Source organism: Marmota flaviventris, chromosome 3, assembly GCF_047511675.1.
Source record: "Marmota flaviventris isolate mMarFla1 chromosome 3, mMarFla1.hap1, whole genome shotgun sequence".
Lineage (NCBI taxonomy): Eukaryota > Metazoa > Chordata > Mammalia > Rodentia > Sciuridae > Marmota > Marmota flaviventris.
The window spans coordinates 97,795,754-97,816,635 of NC_092500.1; positions in this window are offsets into that span (position 1 = coordinate 97,795,754).

Below are 20,882 nucleotides of genomic sequence, written 5' to 3' on the forward strand. Positions count from 1 at the left end.
GGGTGGGGGGATTCCCCGGGAAGGTGGGCGCCCCTCAAAGAGGAGGCTCCCGCGCCGGCCCGGGACGCGGCCGCCGCAGGCGCTTCCCCAGCCGAGCACGCGCTCCGGGGAAGGAAGGCTGCCGGGCAGTTATCAAAGGCAACCCAGTTCCTTTTCCTGACCCCCTCCCTCCGCGTTTCGAAATCCACTGCCCTTTTAAAGAAATAGCGGCCGCTACCAACCGAAATAGGTGACTCGACTACAAAGTTGACAGGACGTGTTCCCACAGATAACACACCTCCCCAGAACCCTCTCCGAAACCGTCATTGGCCGACGGCACGGCCCTGGGATCCGGCGGGAGGAAGGTGGGCTGGGAAAGCAGTGGAGAGGAAGTGGAGCGGTGGGGCGAGCGTTCCAGCCTTGAGCTCAAGTGGTCTGATCACTCCGTTATTGTTATTGATAGTCTCTTCAAATGCTCTCGAGAGTCCACCGCAGGCGACTCAGTACATTGTAATTGTGTTTGAATTCTGAACCCTGCTAATACATAATATACAGGTTTGATGTGTGAACGGAAGGCTGAATTTGTTGTAATTTAATCTTTTGATAGTAAATATCATATGGATACACATGCATAAGTGTTTGCCTGTGTTTACTTATACACACACTCTCATATTTTCAACACCCGACCAGGATGGATATCCCAGATCCTCCCCACCCGGTGGATTTTCCCTACCTACTTTCCTTCATGTCTCTGCATTATAAAATGTGTTCAGACTTTTACAAACAATACTTTGGTTCACACATTCATTGGAACACTAACACACAAAAAAAATGTAAAGGGTTGGGTGGCAAAGTGTCCTGTTGCCAGAAAGGTGGAAATGGGTTTCTCTGAGCCTCCAGGAACTTTAACAGTTTTTTGTGTCACCTGGTAGACCTACCTTCCCAAAGAGATCTCAGTCTTATCCACAAAAATTCCTGTCTTTGACCCTCCACGCACACTCGTGTACACACACACACACACACTTCCCCGATTATTTATCTTTGTTTCTCTTCAATGATATTTGCAGACATTGGTTCCGATTGCCCATTACTGAGTTAAATCTTATAGTCCCTTATGAACCTTTACATCACTTATTTATCAATATGATCTCTGACAGCTCATTTTCTACTCTTCCATAAAATGAGGAGGGGGGAGATAACACATAACTAATAAGATTCTCACATTAAATGAGAAAATATAGAGAATAGAGCTCTCCATTCCTTATCCACAGAGAATACATTCCAAGACTCCCGGTGGATGCCTGAAACCACAGATAGTACTGAACCCTGTGTATATTATTTTCTCATACATACTTTCCTGTGATAAAGCTTAACTTTGTTAGTTAGGCACAGTAAGAGATTAGCAAGAATTGACAATAAAACAGGACAATCACAACATATAGTAATAACAGTTATTTAAAACTTACGAATTGTTTATTTCTAAAAATTCTATTTAATACTTTCAGTCTGTGGTTGACCACAGATAACTGAAACCATGGATAAGGGGGACCACAGGTACAAAATGTTTCTTCAGCAGACTGCCATGTATTATGTGTGTTCAATTAATGTTAACTGCAACTATTATTTAACCTCAGGACTAAATTAACTTTCAACTTCCTTTCCTTAAATCCTCTGTACTTCTCCAAGTTGTTCATACAAGTAGCAGTTTGAGATAGAATGTGTATGGTTCCAAAGAAAAATACACAGTAGTAGCAAAAACTGCACTTAGACTAGGAACTGACAGTCTCTGTAAAAGGCCCAATAGTAAATATTTTAGGTTTTGTGGACTAAGAAGAAAAATAGAGGGCATTATGTAGATACTTATATAACAAGGGGGGAAATGGCCATTATTTTTTGTTGCTAAAATGCAAAGTGTAATAAAAATAGCAATTTTAATACAGGTCTAATGAGAGTAATGGGATTCTGTTTGGGGGGAACAGTTCATTTACATGGGGTTCAAAGTAATTGTTCTCTTTCATCAAATCCATTGCAAATGTTCATCTCATTAATGCTTTTTATGAGATTATACATATTTCATATGTTTCCACCCAGATAAGTACTGCTACATATTGATATGTATCCATGAGTCTATAATTTTACTTGAGCATGTTCAGTGCTTAGAAGGTATTTCCAAAATTCTATTAGAATTCTTCAAATTCTCTTGATGTTTTCCCTTTAGCATGCCATTACAACGCAGATTAGTCACTTCCAGTTGAAGGGTTAGGTAGAAGCTCCTCCAGTTGCACAGTTAAGTGCATTTTAAATAAGGAAAGTTCTTTGCACTTGTATTGAAATCCAAAAGACATTTTTGTAACTGTAGTTTGAGTTCAGAAAAATATAACTGCTGCAAATTTGTGTTGGAATGGAGATCTTGCTTCTTGTTTTAACTGTTGACAGCATGTTCTGTCCAAAGGCTTTTACAACAGAATAAGTTTTGCTTACAAACTCTATTTTGTCTTGTATTTTTGGTTTAAATTCACAAAGAAATATTACCAGGTCAGTTGCAGAAGCTAATTTCCAAAAACTATTCAGTGTTCAATAATAGTGCTTGAGCCCTAGAATGGTGGCACAGGTCTGTAATCCCAGCAATTTGGCAGGCTAAGACAGAAGGATCTCAAATTCAAGATTAGCCTGGGAAATTTAGCACAAAACCATGTTTTAAAATAAAAAGTAAAAAGGACTGGGGATGTAACTCAACAGTAGAGTGCCCCTGGGTTCAATCCCCAGTACTGCAAGAAAATAATAATTATTATTATTATTATTATTATTATTAAGGGAAATTCTTTTCATTCATCTATTCCATTTGTCAATTGTTTCTCTATATCCTGTTTCCTGACTTCTTTGAGACTTTTTTTTAATATTTCATTTAAATTTCTGGATTATCTTTCTAGCTTTTTATTCTTAATGTTAAATATAATGGTTGCTCTAGAAAATTACAATTTACATCTTTATCACCATATACCTCCAAAAAATATTATTCTACTTTGTGGACATATAAGACATTTACAACCTCATAATTCCATTTATTCCTTTCCCAGTCTTTATGATATTGTTTTCTTGTATTGTATTCCTACACATTATTTAATCCACTATACACTGGGGTTTTTTTAAGAAATGTCTAAATATATATGTGGGCAAATATATATATAGATAGATAGATAGATAGATAGATAGATATGATGTATTAGAATATATGTCTCTTTTTAATTTGTCCAGATATTTCCTTTCTTGTACTTTTCTACCATTTCTTACTGATCTGGTTTTCCATGTGGTCTCACTTCCCTTTGGCCTCAGAACTTCTTTCAGCATTTCTTATAGTGCCATTTGTTGGAGATGAAGTCTCTCAGCTTTTGTTTGTCTAAGGATATCTTTATTTTATGTTCATTTTTGAATAAATTTTTTACTGTATATAAAAGTTTAGATTGACAGATTTTTTTTTCTTTCAGCATTTTAGCATGTCATTCCTGTTTTGTCTTTGCTATTTTGATAAAAATTCATTTGTGGGTCATATTTTGGCACCCTTGTGTGTGACACATGCTTTCTCTGGCTGTTTTTAAGACCCGCCCTTTAAATTTGGCTTTCAGAATCTTGACTATGATGTGCATAGGTATGGTATACTTTGCATTTATTCCACATGGTGCCAGCTGCAATTCTGTATAAGTTGATATCTTTCATTAGTTTTAGAAATTTCTCATTTTTTTAATCTATGAATATTTTTTTCTGCTTATCCTCTCAATCCTCTTCTTTTTTCACTCCAGTGTTACAATACCATGCAGTATTGTTCTATAGGTCTCAAATACTGTTTTATGTATCTTTTTCCTTATATTTCAATTTATCAATTTACCTATTTGCAAGTTTTTTTTCTCCTCCTCCCCCCAATTACTGATAATAAGCTCATCCAGTTATTTACTTCTAATACTGTTATTTTATTTATAGCATTTCCCTTTGGTTTTTAGAATACTTTCCTTGACTTATTCAATTTCCCATCTCTGCACATGGTTTCTACCTTTTCCTTTAAGTCCTATGGCATTTTTGTCATATTGTCCTAATTTTAGGTCTATTTCTCGGTTAACATCTATCAATGGTTTCTTTTCTTGACCAAGGACCACACATTTGTTTTGCTTTGGTGTAAGTTTTGATAGTTTCTTGACTGTATGCAATTTTATGTAAAACAACAGTAGACAAGGAATTGAATATTTTCCCTCCAAAAGAGGACACCTGGCTTCCCTTACCAGGCCACTAAGTCAAGGCTAAATCAATATGTCCGGTTGCTGAAATGGGTTTGGACTTTGTTATAGCTTTTGTTTGATTCAGTTTATCACTGACTTAGTTATTTTGAAGACAAGATCTGAATTTTTCTCACAAGCAAAAATTGTCTTGGAACTATTGTTAGCTTTTCTGTTCTACCTGATATCTTCTTTACCTTCAAGTCTTGGAAGGGGATGTCTCCTCTCTCCTGCACCCACCCACTTCCCCTAGTCCTCCTTAAGTGAAGACTTAAAGAGTACTGGGATTTTTCTCTTAGCTTTTCTGCCCCTCTACAAATCCTTCTTAGCTGACAGCCAGTGTTATCTCTGAAAGTTTGTGTCAGCTCATCTTAACTGCCCTTGTTTTTGTGGTCCTATCCCAGAGTTAATGAATGTTAATAGGAAAGAACTGTAAGGTTGTATGGTTGTGCTCTGGGCATTCGTGGATTCTTATTTGTCACATCAACCCACACACCACCATTAGCATTTGTTAAAATCAGGCTGGTTTCTCCTTATCATCACATATGTTGGATTCCTCCTCCTTTCACTGTAGTCCAGGAGAGGACCACTGCAGATCTTGCCTCTCACAGAAAGCATTGTCACTTCCTGAAGTTTAGTCCACTTACCTTTCACCGTGCTCTCATTTCTTTGATGTTTTTTTTAAAAACTATAATTAAGTAGGTCATCTGGTTTGTTGGGGTGTTAGGGAATGATTTATGGTCCCTTTTGACTTTCTATATACAAACTGGATGAGGAAACTTCGTGTCTAATCTTCATTCTTCAAAAGAGTGGTGGAGAAGGGCAGAATATGGGCAGCAATGAACATTTAAGAATATGTGGAAGTTAATGTGTTTAATTTAAAAACTTATAGCCAGGATTATAAAACAATGTTATACTTGAAAAGTAGAAATAACATATTAAACAGTACAAACTTTACAAACCACTATCTGCTGCATACCTATGTCAAAACATAAATTCCTGCTAATGACAAATAATCACAAACTTGGCCACTGCCTTACACCAATGAGGTGAGCCAACATTAATGACAAAATGTGTGAACTACAAAATTCTGCTTCATTTCCATCCTCCAGACCACAAAGACTCTCATGGCCCACCCTAACTGTAACGACAGGGAAGAAGGTTCAGGGAAGGCAGCTCCACCTAGCCAACTTGTCACATTACAAAATCACGTCACATACTAATCAGCTTTCCATCAACCCACTCTTTGGCAGTTATATTTTTAGAATTTTCAGGACTCCTGCCACATCTTTTCCCATTTAACCTTCAAACTCTTGTCTTCTGTATGCCTTTGTATAGTTTCCTCAACTTCCTTATTAATACCATCGATTATCAATCTCCAAATTAATGAACTTCAAGATAATTTTTTTGATATACTGCTTTCTATGTCATATAGATTGCCAATTCCTAAATGTTTTTCTTTCATAGATTCTCTTCTATTTTTCTAGTCATCTTTCTAGAAGCAGTTTTTCTCTAGTTTGGATTATTGCCATTTCCCTTTCTCTATCACCAAATTTCTTTAGTTTGTCTGTTATTACTACCTAATCATTCCTGTTAAAACCCCATATTAGTGCTGTCCAAAGAAACAGCAACAATAAAGTGGATATATACACACACACACATATATATATACACACACATATATACACACACACACACACACATATATACACATACATAGTAATATGAGTATACATATATATATATACACACATATATATGGGGGGAGGGAGGGAGAGAGAGAGGTGTGTAAGAGGTACCCTTGTGGAATTGGCCCACAGATATTAGAAGCTGAGATTTGCCATCCATAAACTTGAGAACCAGAAAAGCAGTGGTGTAATTGAGTCCAAGTCTGAAGGTAGGAAAGCAGTAGTGTTAAGTTTCAGAGTCCAAAACCTGATAAACTGGAGCCCCATTGTCTGAGGGCAGAAGAAGTTGGATGTCTCAGCTTGAGAAGGAGAATTTGCCCTTCTACTTTTTTGTTCTATTCAAGCCCTCAATGAATTGGATTATACTTGACCTGATTGGTGAGGGGGCAATCTTCTTTACTCAGGCTACTAATCTTTTTTGGACACATCCTCACAAACACACTCAGAAATCAATGTTTTATCACTTATCTGGGTATCTCTTAGCTCAAATCAGGTTGAAATATAATATTAAATGAATACAAACACCTTATTTTATTATTTCTGTTTTTATTTTTAAGCCTTGTTCTATATTATTCAAAACTCCATGTACACATTCCAACAAAAAAATATTTGTTTTCTGTCAAATAGTACTCGAAAAGCACCTCTTTCATAAGTCCATCTCATATTACTATAAATAGAAGGCATTCAAAATGAGTTAACATGCTGGAGTAATTCAAAATGTAAAAATTGCTCATCCACCCACTAATTATAACCTGGGACACCCATAAGATACTCTCCACTTAAAGATTCAAGAATTGTATTATTGGAACAAACACCAGCATCTTTGTAGAGTTCTGTAGTAGCCAATCTCTGAATGTCAGTAGTGCCTAAATGAAATTGGACTTTCTCAATTTATTGGGGAGTGTGAGATATTTTATCCGGGAGTGGATACTGGAGTGACAGGCACTAAGTGACATCACTCTTACCTACCAAAGAGGAGGGGAACGTGGTTAGCATAACGGACAGCAGAGCTAAAGTGATCTTCAGAACATTTTGATGTTTGGTATTTGCTAATTTATTCTGATATTCTTAGGATTCAAATAAATGGTGAGTCTTCTGAAATCTTAAGTGATCTGCAGGCACAAAGAAAATTGTAGAAGTGGAGTAGAGAAATCTCACTTAAATCCCATAACAGACAATCCCAAATCCTCAACTTATTCCCAGACCAGATTCAGTTCATAGAATCCTTAAATTAAGCCGGGGCAAGGCCCCTTGAAGAAGAGTACCAACAAAGAAAAGTATAAATCTTCCTCCTGCCCTTCTCTGAGTGGACTGTGGCTACTTAGCAGAGTGATCATGCAATGAAGGAGGGAAAATAATCAGAACTAGAGGAGGAGAATTCCTGCACACCAGCTCTGAACTGACACTGATTCCTGGAAACTGAAAACATCAGTGAAGCACGAGTCAAGGTAAGGCCCCTAGGAATTCAGTGGAGCTTTGCCCTGAGTTCACCTCACTTTCAGGGGCCTGATGGACACCTGAACCTACCCCATGATTATTTTCCCAATTCTGAAATGCAGAGGAAAAATTTTCATATTCTGCAAATGGAATGCCCAGATTGATCCCCCAAATTCTGAAGTGAAGTTTTTTTATGTTAAAGAAGGCCAGGAAGAAGTTCCTAGGACAGTTTCTACTTGTCAAAACAATAAACTAAAGGCAAAATAGAATTCTTGGAGGGATTATCGAGAATAGTGCTATGGTAAAGGGCTTAAAGAATGGATGATAAAAACCACAGAAAGCAGTAGGGTCTTCATGCTCCCACCTCATGCCTTTATGAACTCTCCAACCTTCTGTCATAACATAGTCTGAAAAGACACTGATTACCTACCTCTCCATTCCATGGGTAATATTCAAATCAATTGCAGTGATGATGCTATGTTGACTAGACTTGAAGAAGCCAATAACCAGAGGGTGAGACATCAACTTCACTAAGGTTTAGGAGCCTTCCACCTCAGTGACTTCCTCTTCTGATCTGGGAATGGTCAAGGTATCTCTTCAAAGGTGAAAAACATGAAACTACACCTAGCCCTTACTACCCCCACTCCCCAAATAAGCACAGCACCTAGTGAGTTTCCAATTTTGAAACTAGACTAAAAGAAATAAAGTCCAAACTGCATGCCTGCTCATGTGCCCCCTTAGCCCTCTGACCTAGAAGATCCTCTGACATTTAAAATCTCTGTGATAGACAGGATGCTGTATGGGACCCTTGGAAGGACCCTAAAGGAGAATTGCAGTACTGACCTTTTGGATTTTGGAGCAAAGTTACACTGTCTCCTAAAGATAACCATTATTCTAGGAAACAGCTTCTGATTTGTTACTGGACCCGAGAAAAGACTAAATGTCTGACTTGGACTATCAAGTTACCATGCAGTCTGAACTTCCCATTATGAACAACTAAACTGAATGGTGGACATGCATAGAAACACTCCATCATGAGCTGGAGCAATATAGACAAGTTTGGGCATAAGCAGATCCCAAAGACACAAGTAAGTTGCATGAGCCCCTGCTCAGATTCCTATGAGCTCCTATCCCTACTAAATAGCCTTCCCTCTCTCTCTCAGTCCACACCTTTGACCTCATGGGAAATTCTCTATGTGCACCTTACTAAGAAAGAAAAAGTTCAGGCCTGATTACAAATGGTCTTCAGGGCATGCTGGCACCATCTAAAAGTGGACTCCAGAAGGCCCCAAGGGACAGTGCTTATGGGAAATCCTTCCAGTGGGTAGAACTGGATACAATTTGGTCTTTTTCTTTTCTTTTCTTTTTTTCTTTCTTTCTTTTTTTTTTAAATGATCTGAAAAAGCTACTATCCTTTGAGGACTTACAAAATGCCTTATTCACGCTCTTAGAATTCCTCATTGCATTTCTTCTGACCAGGAAACTGATTTTATGTCATATAAACTACAGCAATGAGCTTATCATGTTCCCCATTACTCTGAGTCAGCAGATTGGTCTTTTGGAGACTCCGTTGTGGGGCCAGCTGGATGGTGACACTATGCAGGGTTAGAGTAACATCTTCTTGGGATGCAGGATATGCATTCAGTACATGACTGACCACCTGTTGGTGCTTCTTTTTTTTTTTGGGGGGGGGGGGTGGTACTGGGATTAAACTCAGGGGCACTTGACCCCTGAGCCACATCCCCAGCCCTATTTTGTATTTTATTTAGAGACTGGATCTCACTGAGTTGCTTAGTGCCTTGCTTTTGCTGAGGCTGGCTTTGAACTCGCGATCCTCCTGCCTCCGCTTCCTGAGCCGCTGGAATTAAAAGCGTGTACCACTATGCTTAGCTGATTGGTACTTTTTCTATCTCAGGTCAAAGAATTAAGAGGGGAAATGGGATTAGTTCTTATTATGAACATCCATTGTCCACTAGCAAAACTTGGGCTTCCAGTCCTCTCAATGTTGTGCTCTGTTCTTTTAGAGGTCTTAGGTCCCAAAGGAAGAATGCTTCTCCTGGGAGGCAGAAACAGTCCTATCAAACTGGAAGCTAAGAATGCAACCTGGGCCTTTTGACCTTCTCATGCCACTGAGCCTGTGCCAAAACTGGTGGCTTACTTTACTAGCTGGTGTGACTGATTCTGATCCTTTAGGGAGAATTAGGTTGCTATTTTGCCATGGGGATAGCACACCCAGTGCAGCAGGGCTGCAAATTATACCAATCCTTTAGGAGCGCAGGTCTGGATCATCCTCCAGGAAAGCTGAGGTGCTTGCTGAGATCCTACTGTGTGGCTAGTGGGAAGAGGAAATTATAAGTGCCAGTTATGACCATGTGAATTGCAGAAATGATGGTGGCAATAGTTACTGCATATATTTTTTCTTGGGTAGGAATATATTCAAATATGTGTGTGTCCATACATACATAAATCAATTTCTTTCTCTCCTACCTCTATATGGTCTAACATAAGACATTGTTAACTTTATACATTGATATTTAAATTACAGGATATCAAAGGTGAAGTTAGAGTCAGTTAAAAAATAAATGGACATCAGCCAAAGACAGATCTCATTCAGATATCCTATGGGGAGGATCATATCTTCTCGGTTATATGAGAGATAGTTACATCTTATTATATAGAAGCATGAAGCATGAATTTGCTATTAACATTATATGAAAGTGCTTAAAAGAGGATGTATGATTGCCAGATTAGAAAATGAGGACTCTACTGAATTGTTCTACTGTCATCCAGAATTCCCTTTTCCTTATGGTTCAGAATTATAATTGGCCAAAAAAGGAGCCTGCATGAAATCTGGAAGGCAGAAGTAAAGTAGTGGCTTTCAGGAGTTCGTTGCAGTTGGATATTGTGAAGGATCCATGCAGAGGTCCCTCTTGGATCCCAGCTTGTCCTCACTCCCCTTCAATTTCATGTTCAGAGGCAATGGCTTCCTATAAGCCTCTCCAACAGTCCCTCTCTGTGGTCTCACTTGTGCAGCTGGATATGATTGGCCTCTTGGGTTCCCTTGCAAGTTGCAACGTGTCCATCTGTTCCTGTGTTTCCATTTGATTAGTTATTGACTACTCAGTGGGACAGTGCAGGAAGGAAAATCAAGATGAATGCTTCATTTGTTTTCTCTTCATTCAAATAGATCCTCGTAATTTTCCCAAGGAGATCAAATAGTTTTCCCAAAAAAAAATCTAAATTCATGATTTAAACATATTTGATCTGTTTCAATGCATTGTAATTAGTGCCCTTATTAATTGGCCATCCTTGGCCCTCTCTCAAATACAAGTTTTGTTTTCATTTACTGTTATCCTTTACATGTTTTCTTAAATTCACATTATTATTCCTCTTTTAACCCATGCATTGTTTAAAATTATGGCTTCCTTTTAAATTTTCAAGAGTGTGGGATGAACTTTTTTTGGCTTCATATTTAATTGCATTACGTTTTGGAGATTGTTGTTATTTGATACTGATATTTTGAAACTTGCTGGAATGCCTCATGTCCATGTACAGAGGTCAACAAACTTTTTCTGTAAAGGGCCAGAAAGAAAATATTTTAAGCTTTGTAAACTGTATTCTCCTTCCATCTTATCAATGTTTGCTTTATATAACTTGACACTATTTTATTAAGTACAAATAAGTTTAAAATTTTCTCTCGGGGAATTGAGCTTTTAAAAATTATTATTAGTGAAACTTTTTATGTCTAATAATTTTTATAGTCTTAACATCTATTATTTCTGATAAAAAGCAGTTTTGTTTTAGTTGTATTTGCCTACTGTGCTCCCCCCCCCCCCCGCCCCCCGCTTCTTGTCTTATTTTTGAAGAATTATTTCTTCTAGTATTTTAGGTGGGTGTTTTCTGAATATCACATAACTAGATTCAAATATTCCATCTTGACATTATCTTTCTGCTTTTTTACTTAGGAATGTTGTGATTATAGATTTATCTGGACTTGTTTATGCTGTGCCACTTTTAAAATTTCTATTTTTCCATTAACTTTTTATTGCCACATGTTCCTATGTTTTTCTTTTCTCCTTTAATGACAGAGACAGTAATAATGAGCAAAGTTTCCTTGTCCTGCCCTAACTGGACACCTCCACTTGGGGGAAGGAACGCAAATAATCTTGGGCAACAGGAAGGGGAGGGACACATGCCACTTCTGGCCCAAGCCTGGGAAGGCTGGTTTGAGTTCTACATGTGTTCTTACATCCTGTTCCTACCACTCACAAAGTGCCAGATAGATAGGAAGCCTTCATCCATCAAGTCCTTAGGTGACTATGTAGAGTTGGATTCCCCACAAGCCTGCATGGCTTTGCAGCATGAGTGAGAAATAAATTTTGTTTGTGTAACATGAGATATTAAAACTAATATATCCTCACAGCATAAAGTGGTTTATTGTGATTAACAGATTATCTTGAAATCTTTGGTATGATTGTTTTTAAACCTCCCCCCACCCTGGTTTGGAATGTATCTATTTTTAATTTTTTTTAATATTTATTTTTTTAGTTGTAGTTGGACATAATACGTTTATTTCATTTATTTATTTTTATGTGGTGCTGAGGGTCAAACCCAGGCTCTCGAACACGCTAGGCGAGCGCTTTACTGCTGAGCCACAACCCCAGCCCATGGTCTATTTTTGTTTACTTTGTGGTTAGTGGGGGACAAGGTAGGGACTGGGGAAGTGGGTTAGAGATTTCCATTACTGCTTGTGAGCTCAACATGGTATTAAAAGTGTGTCATTCAGGATTAGATTGTTCCCATTTGTATTATGAGGTCCTTTATAGTGTCTGGTGTACTGAGCTGGTGCACATGGATTCCCATCTCCCTTTTCTTTTGCAAATACACAGATGCCACCACTGGTCTCCTTTCCAATGTCCCTAAGCCAAAATGATTTAGCCAGATATGGTTCTGATTTCAAACATTTGAATTTAGAAAGGTGATACAGTATGCCTCCAGAGCAGACATTCAAATAGCACAGCAGCCCAATGTGTGATTGTTCCAAGCAAATAGGATAAATATGGATAATTAAATATCCCCCAGTGGTTCACTCCAGATTCTGCCATCAAATTAGTTATGGGAAAAAAAAATGGACTTGTTTTTCATAATTTTCTGGAATTTACAGGTAAAGAGCCATATTTTTTTTGTATATCTTTAAAGAAGCTACAAATTAATTAACTTATTGAATTGTAAGTTATATTTTAATCCTTAAGATACCTTCTGGTCACTTTAGTGAAAATTCATGTTTTTCAGGCTTTTAGCAGCAATATCAAAGTCACTAAAGGAGGTCATTTCCAGGCTGGGGTATAGCACAAGGGGCCCTAGGTTCCATCCCCAGAACTGTCCTCCCTCACATGACCCCATTTCAGCATCATGTTTATTGATTATAAAATTCAGTACAAAAATTTAAGGACAACCTGGCATGGTGGCACATGTCTTTAATCCCAGCAGCTAAGGAGGCTGAGACAGGAGGATTGTGAATTCAAAGCCTGCCTCAGCAAAAGTGAGGTGCTAAGCAACTCAAACCCTGTCTCTAAATTTTAAAAAAATACAAAATAGGGCTGGGGATGTGCCTCAGTGGTCGAGTGCCCTGAGTTCAATCCCTGCAATAATAATAATAATAATAATAATAATAATAATAATAATAATAAAAAATTGCATCAACATATTTTCATAGCAGGTCAACTAGAATAATATAAAGATCTGGAAGCTCTAGCATATGACAAATATTTGAACAGACAAGTACCTTATGAAGTATAAAGTTGTGGAGAACATCAAATATGCTATAGACTTTTAGAATTTTAGAGGGAACTTCAGAGGCCCCTTATTCTAACCTTCTATTTTCTATAAGAATGTTATTCTAATACCTCCCATTGAATAGTGACTGCTCTCCCCTGGAACACGTGAACTCACTACTTTAGGGCAAACCTTCACATTTTTAAACTGCTGAACTAATAGTTAATCAGCTTTTCCTGACACCAGGTATCTTATTACTCTTACCATCAATCTTCTGAGACACACATCCACACACACACACACACACACACACAAACACACACATATGCACGCAAATCTATCTCCAGGTTAAATATACTCAATTTTCTTGAAATATGTAAGGATGGAACTGTTCAAATCTGTAAATGTCAGAATTAATATTCAAAAGGGGAGGTGATAATGTGACAGACTAGAACTCACTATAAAAAAGAATTTTCTAAATTGAGATTTTTCAGTAATGAAACACTGGCACAAGTTGAGCAAGAAAATAACGATTGCAATGGATGATAGCCCACAGAAAAAATTAATATCCATGAGCCCATATTTATAGGTACAACTGAATAAATAAGTCAGCAAGGGAAGGAACAACTCCTCATTATTAATTCTTAACTAATGTAGAAGAAATGATGGGAAGAGAAAAATCACTGTTTGACAACCACCACAATAATAATAGATATAGACAAGAACCATTAGTGGACGCTAAAATTAGTCAGCAAGGTGTAGTGTGAAGTGAGATATTCACTGAATCAAGAAACCTCTCCTCAAAATACTTAGTGATGCCGGGCATGGTGACGCAAGCCTGTAATCCCAGCAGCTTGGAAGACTGAGGCAGGAGGATCGCAAGTTCCAAGCCAGCCTCAGCAACATTGGAGGCACTAAGCAACTTAATGAGACACTGTCTCACAATAAAAATATAAAAAAGGGCTGGAGATGTGGTTCAGTGGTTAGGCACCCCTGGGTTCAATCCCTGGTACCAAAACAAATAAACAACCAACCACAACAACAACAACAAACCCTTGGTGGTGTCAAACGGAACAACAGTGACATTACAGTGAAGATCAACTGAGCTAAGTGGTTACTGGAAGGAATGAAACACGCAGCACCTATATCCAACATGCACGGAGGGCACTACCTCTCTTCTGGTATTTTCTTGCCCCAAGTGCATAATCTAAATCTAATCATGAAGGAACATCAGACAGACCCAAACCAAGGGACAGTCTGCAAAATAATTGCCAGTACTCATCAAAAGTATTGAGGTCATGAAAGCCAAACTTAGGAAATGTCACAGGCCACATTCAATGCCCCATGATGTCCTGGACCAGGAAGGGATGGTGGGACAGTCTCGAATGCTGAGGATCTGTAGGTCAGTCACTGGCATGACATCAGAGCTGATTTTGTGATGCGATTCTTCTCTAAGGCTCTGTATTATATCATTTGGGGAAGCAGGGTATACCACTCTTCCTACTTTTGTAATTTTTTAAAAATTATTTTGAAATGAGAAGTCAAAAAGGAGGAGGAGCAGCAGCAATAGCACATGCCTTCCTAGAGTGGGGAACATCTGAGATTTGGTGGTAATAAACAGTGTGAGGACAGTTTGATTTGAATAAAAAAAATTCCTGCCCTGGATAGTTTGCTGACTTAGATGTTCTTCTCCATTTCCAAATTAACTTGATTCTTTGATTTCAAATGGTTGGGCAATAATGAAACAAAAAAACTTTTTTTCAGTCTTCTTCCCTCCATGAATGAATAATTAATTAAGCTCATACCAAAACATTTTTCCTACAGCAAGACCTGAGTTTGTTATCCATAGTTCTTTTTTTTTTTAAAAGAAGTAAATATACTGCTGTCATATATAACAAATTAAATTTTTTAAAAAAGAAAAAGAAGTAAATATATTACTTACTTCTTAGTTTGAACTTAAAAGTCAATTTTTACAAAAATCCCAGCAGAGATGCCAAATATTGATTTGGTGGTTGCCAGATAGAGTGTGTGTCTTGAACTAATCTGCAGTAAAATGCATTTCATAAAGTCAAATTAGATTTTAAGAGGCACTTTAAAAATATTTTGAATTGGCTTAGATATGATCCTATGGCTACTATGGAGAAGGACTCTTTTCTCCTATGATACATTATTGCTTTGTTGTCAGAAATACTGTTACCAAAGGCGAACAATGTGGGGTATGTAAAGTTTCATGGAAAAGCATCACAAAGGATGAGAAGTTACTTCACATAAATCTCAGTAGGCACTAGATAAAATACTACAGAGATCTCCTTATATCACAAGATTGGCACGAGTAATTGATAGTTCATTGATAAGAAATACTGATTAAAATGGCACACACATATCTTAAACACATGTTTCACCTTAAAACATACACATAAATGTTTTTTTTTGATGTAGGACCAAAGCTTTAAAAATACACATATTTTATTTTTTGTTTTCAGCACGGCTCTGCAGATGAGAGTGAAACATCTTTCTCTCATAAACTAGACCATAATTTATGGTCTATGATTTCTAACTTGAGTTTCTTTAAAGTGAATCAAGGACTTCAAAACAAATTTCACAGTAACTTGAATGCAAAATCTAAGGCTTTCCATTTTTCTTTCCCAACCTCTTACAGCTGTCCCCAACAAAACTAAATCAACAGCTATCTCTAGGTCTTACCCTTTTCTAATCTTTTCAAAGTGTTGAACTTTGTTTTCTAAGAAACTGCAACCTTCTTTGTTTTTACACTATTTCATCAGTCTATTTAATAGTTATTTGGATAATTGAAATAACAAGTCCAGTGGGTAGAAATCAGTCTGGGAATGAATGGGACTGCCCAATATATTTGGAGCCTCACTGGAGTGGGTGGAGGTGCTGTGGGGTGGGAGTGCTAGACAGCATCCTACTGCTGGCCTGGGTATACACATGTACACATGGGGTGTACACATGTACTTGTAAGTGCATTTCACAGAGGGAACGAGAAGCATGTGCTAATCTAGACTACCTTAAGAGGAATTTTTGTAAGAGAACCACTATAGTGTCCGGTGTACCCATAAATACAGTGCAGGATTTCCTGGGGTGCTTGCAGTAAGCTTGTAGGTGTCTTTTTGAATTAGATATCCTGTAGCTCAGAGTTAGGAGGGAAGCATGAGTAGACTTCAGCCTGTTCAAGATGCTACTTGGGCAGCCCCTCTATGCAGGGCACATCCTCCTATCTGACACAGTAGTTCTGGTTCCTGGAACAGAAGGTGGATTATAATTAGGGGAAGGGAGAGAGGAGCTGATCTGTACTCATGCATGAAAAGAGTGAGCAAAGAAGCAGGGGAGAGAGTTGCCCTGTGTTCCTGGAAGAAACTTCACATTTCTGGATGTCTACACATCCAGATTTCATGAAAATGGATAGACCATCTTGCCTACCCAAACAACAAGTAGTCCTTCCTGAGGGAAGAAGTTTTTTAACAAAGGGGCCAGTGCCATCTGGATTCATTTTGCCAGTGTCCTGCATGGTTTTCCCTCCAGTGCCTCTACTGTTCTACCCAACACTACCCTTCCCCACTACTCTAAGATGGTGAAATCAGATCTACTCTCAGGGCTCTCTTACTGACCTTGGCCTTTCTGCTCCTTTCAAAGATGTCCCTACTTTTTAGGTGATACCAGATCTCCTTTTACGGAAGGAAGGACCTTTTGTAATAGAATTATGAAAAACAAAGTGAAAACAGCACATTGTGGTTTACTCATATGCATGTATTAATGGCCAATAAATTGACAAACATCATGATTGACAAGGAAAAGACAGAGCAGATACTGAAAGTGAAGGGGAAGGCCAGAAAGGGGATGATATAGAATGTGAACAAATCTGTCAGTCTTGAAATTTTATTTATCTTTAACTATGATTGGGGGAAGAGAAGTTGATTTTGAAGCAGATGTTGTTGATTTTGCTTCTTGGCTTGTGTGCTTTTTTGCTTTGCTTTTGGGTATCAAAGCTCACCTTTGAGCCCTGTGACACCCTTAAGTCTTCTAATGAACCTTAGAAATGCATTTTTTTTTAAAAAAAATAGCAATATCAATATAAACTAGCCAATTATAAAGTACTTTATTAACTGAGCTATAAGCATGTTTTTTTTAAAAAAAAAACTTTAGAACTTTAACACTGTAAGAAGGAAACTTTCTTCTCTTTGTTGTCTGTACACTGAAGCAGTCCTAAGATGTATGTTCCTTCTTATGGTGATTACCACCACCACACATGTGACCATCTATGTTAGTCAACTTTCCATTACTGTGACAAAACACTTGAGAAAATCAACTTAAAAGGAGGAAAAATTGGGCTATGGCTGTAGCTCAGAGGCAGAGCGCTTGCCTAGCATGTGTGGGACACTGGGTTCAATCCTCAGCACCACATAAAAATAAACAAATAAAATAAAGGCATTCTGTCCATCTACAACTACAAAAGAAATTTTAAAAAAGAAAAAAAAAGGAAGAAAGATTTATTTTGGCTCACAGTTTTGGAATTTTCGGCCCATGATCACTCGATCCCATTGCCATTGGGCCTGTGGTGAGAAGCACAGCATGGTAGAGAGCATATGATGCCCGAAACTGCTCACCATGTGGCAGCTGAGAAACAAAAAGAGAGAGGAAGGAACCAGTGTCCCAATATCCCCTTAAGGGTGTGACCCTGATGATCTAACTTCCTTCCACTGGGTTCTGCTTCCTAAAGTTCCCAGCACCTCCCAGGAATGCCATAAGCTGGTGACCAAGCCTTTAATACATGGGTCTTTAGGGTCATTTAAGATCCATACCACAGCACCATCTTGTCTTACCACCTGTGTCTTCATTTTATTTCTGCTCATTTCGCTCATTGTTAGAAAGCTCCTTATATGTGGGCACAGGGTTCTGACATCTCATAAAGTTGAATAGCTAGCTAACACTTGCCCCATTCGAAATGAATTATCATGGCTTTTCCTATTGAATATCTTTACAGAATTTTTTTTTATGCCAAATACTAGGGCAACTCAGCTATCTTTTCTCTTTAGCCTAGAAGTAGAATACTCGTTGCTATAAGGAACCTAGAGATCATCTGGTCAGAGGCTTCCTCAGTGGTTCTCAAACTTCAGTGTTTTCACCAAGAAATTGTTACAACATACATTGAAGGGTCTAATCCTAGGTTCTGACTCAGGATGTCTGGAAGAGGCTAAGAATTTACCTTTCTAATAATATACTCCCTGATGATGCAGATGGTTCTGGTCTAGGGAATAAACACTTTGAGAATCAGCCAAAGCCCCTCACAGTTGAGAAAACTAAGCCCTAAAGAATTGAAATGTTTGTCCCAAAGAGACCCAGCCCAGGGCCCAAACAAGCACCCTGGTCTTCTGACTTTCATGTGCTAATTATACACATGTCCTATTGTTTCTTTTAAAGTTTACCAACTGTCTACATGACTCCCTCTGTGTTCTTTTGGCACAGTCCAGGATATCAAATATCATTCTGCTACTTCCCTGTGGAGTTTATTCAATACTTTGGGGTATAAATCCTGTAGTCTTGTAGCAATACCCTACCTGAAATTGTCTCCTTAAAAGCTCTGGGTTGGGCTGGGGATATAGCTCAGTTAGTTGACTGTTTGCCTGGATGCACAAGACCCTGAGTTCAATCCCCAGCACCACCAAAAAAAAAAAAAAAAAAAAACAACAACAACAAAAAAAACCCTGGGTCACAGTCTGTGTTCATTTTTCCTCCTAGGTAAACTTAAACAGCTGAGGCTTTAAAAAGTAAAGTTTTCATAAAATTTCCCAGTTTTCATTTTGGTTTTGTGGGGAGGAAAATAACTTTCCCCCTTAACCCTCCCAGGTTTAATTTCTTATGGCCTTAGAAATTAAACTGACAAGAGACAGGATAACAAGAGGGGGGAAAATCCATTTAATTATGTACATATAAGATGCAGTGCCGGTAAGAGTTGAAATAAAGTAGTTGCTGTTTGAACCTACAAGGCTTTGTGGCGGCTCGGTTATTCGTGCCCAGCCAGACTGCGGCAGAAAAGAAACTTAAGGGCTGTGGTTGTGGCTCAGTGGGAGAGCACTTGCCTGGCATGTGTGAGGCATAGGCGTTCGATCCTCAGCACCACATAAAAAAAATAAATAGAAATAAAACAAAGGTATTGTGTGCATCTAGAACTAAAGAAGAAGAAGGAGAAGGAGAAGAAAACTTAAAGTGGTGATGCCAGATGATTGAGGCTCATATACAATCTTACTCCATTTTGTGTTGCTATAACAAAATATCCAAGGCTGAATACTTTATAAAGAGGGTCCAAACAGGATGATGGTGGTGTCCTGGAAGGACCTCCTGGCTGCATTCCAACTGGGCAGAGAAGCAGAGAGGGAACTGGCCATGTGCAGGAGAGGTCAAGTTTATGGAGTGGCCTTGTTTATTACAACTTATTCCCTTGAGAACTGCCATAGTCCCGAGATCACTCCTGTGAGATTGCATTAACCTGTGCTTGAATGTGGAGCTCTCCTGACCTAATTACCTTCCACTAGGCCCCACCTCTTAAAGGTTTCAGCACATCAACCCCACCACCCTGGAGACCAAGCTTCCAGAGTATGAAGCTTTGTGGGACAAACCATATCAAACTATAGCCTAAATCATCTTAGGGTAAGCAAAGGAAAGGGGTTTTAGGTTTCTGGGTGGGACAGATAAGTCATGGGAAAGGGGGAACAGATTAAATGAATGGTACATGAGTGTTGTCTTGCGATGCATTTCAGAACTTCCGAAGTGATAAGAGCCATCTCTCAGAGGAGTTCTCTTCTTTGCACAGAGACACCTTTACAAATAGAAATTCACATTATAAATGTAATTTCCCTTACAAAAGGGAAAGTTATGCTCTATTTCTGGACAAGTAGGGGAAAATAAAGAGCTTTTCCTGTGTCTGCTGGTTCTCAATTGCTTTTAGCTGAAAATAATCTATATGCCAAGGAAGCACATTCTAAAACCTGCCATCCCCCTCCCCCAACCTCTTTTTTTTCAGGAAGTTTCACATGTCAAGAGTCAAGGTTGTATCTGTGGACAGAAATCAGGTTAGGTGTTACAAGATAAGAGATCTGCAAGGTGGGAGAAAAACAAAGATTGGAATTAGGATGAGTAAGTAGAAAAGATCAGATTTAAACACATTATTCATCTCAATGACTCTCAGTCTCTCAAACCTGGGAACAGGTCATTCTAAACAGTTGTGTCTCATTTCAGGAGTTGGCACTGTGGGTGGGTGCAGGGCACACACTCATGTTAGGCTTCTGTGTGGTCTAGGAGTCAGGGACTTCATTGTTAAGAAAAGAAAGCCGAAGTTTAATGGTTAGAACAAATTATATATGCTGTTTTTTGAGTCAAGATTTCTAGATGTTAGAAACAAAGCATTATTAGATGGTGGGAAGAGGACAGGGAGTGGTACTCCAACATACTTCCTGGTTTGTAGTTTGTGTCTGGTGTTGGCATGTACTGTGTCACCGTCATGGTGAATTCTCAGAGCAGGGTACAGATGGATCCGATTTCATCTGGCCAGGCTTTTTTTTAAAGATAGTGCCAATAAGATCCAGGCAATCAGGTTTTAGTTCTCATTGGTGCCAAATCAGGAGATTGAGAGAAAAATTGGAAATGTTAATTATCATTATTATTATTTTTTTTTTTTTGTGTGTGTGTGCTAGGGATTGAATCCAGGGCCTAGTGCATGCAA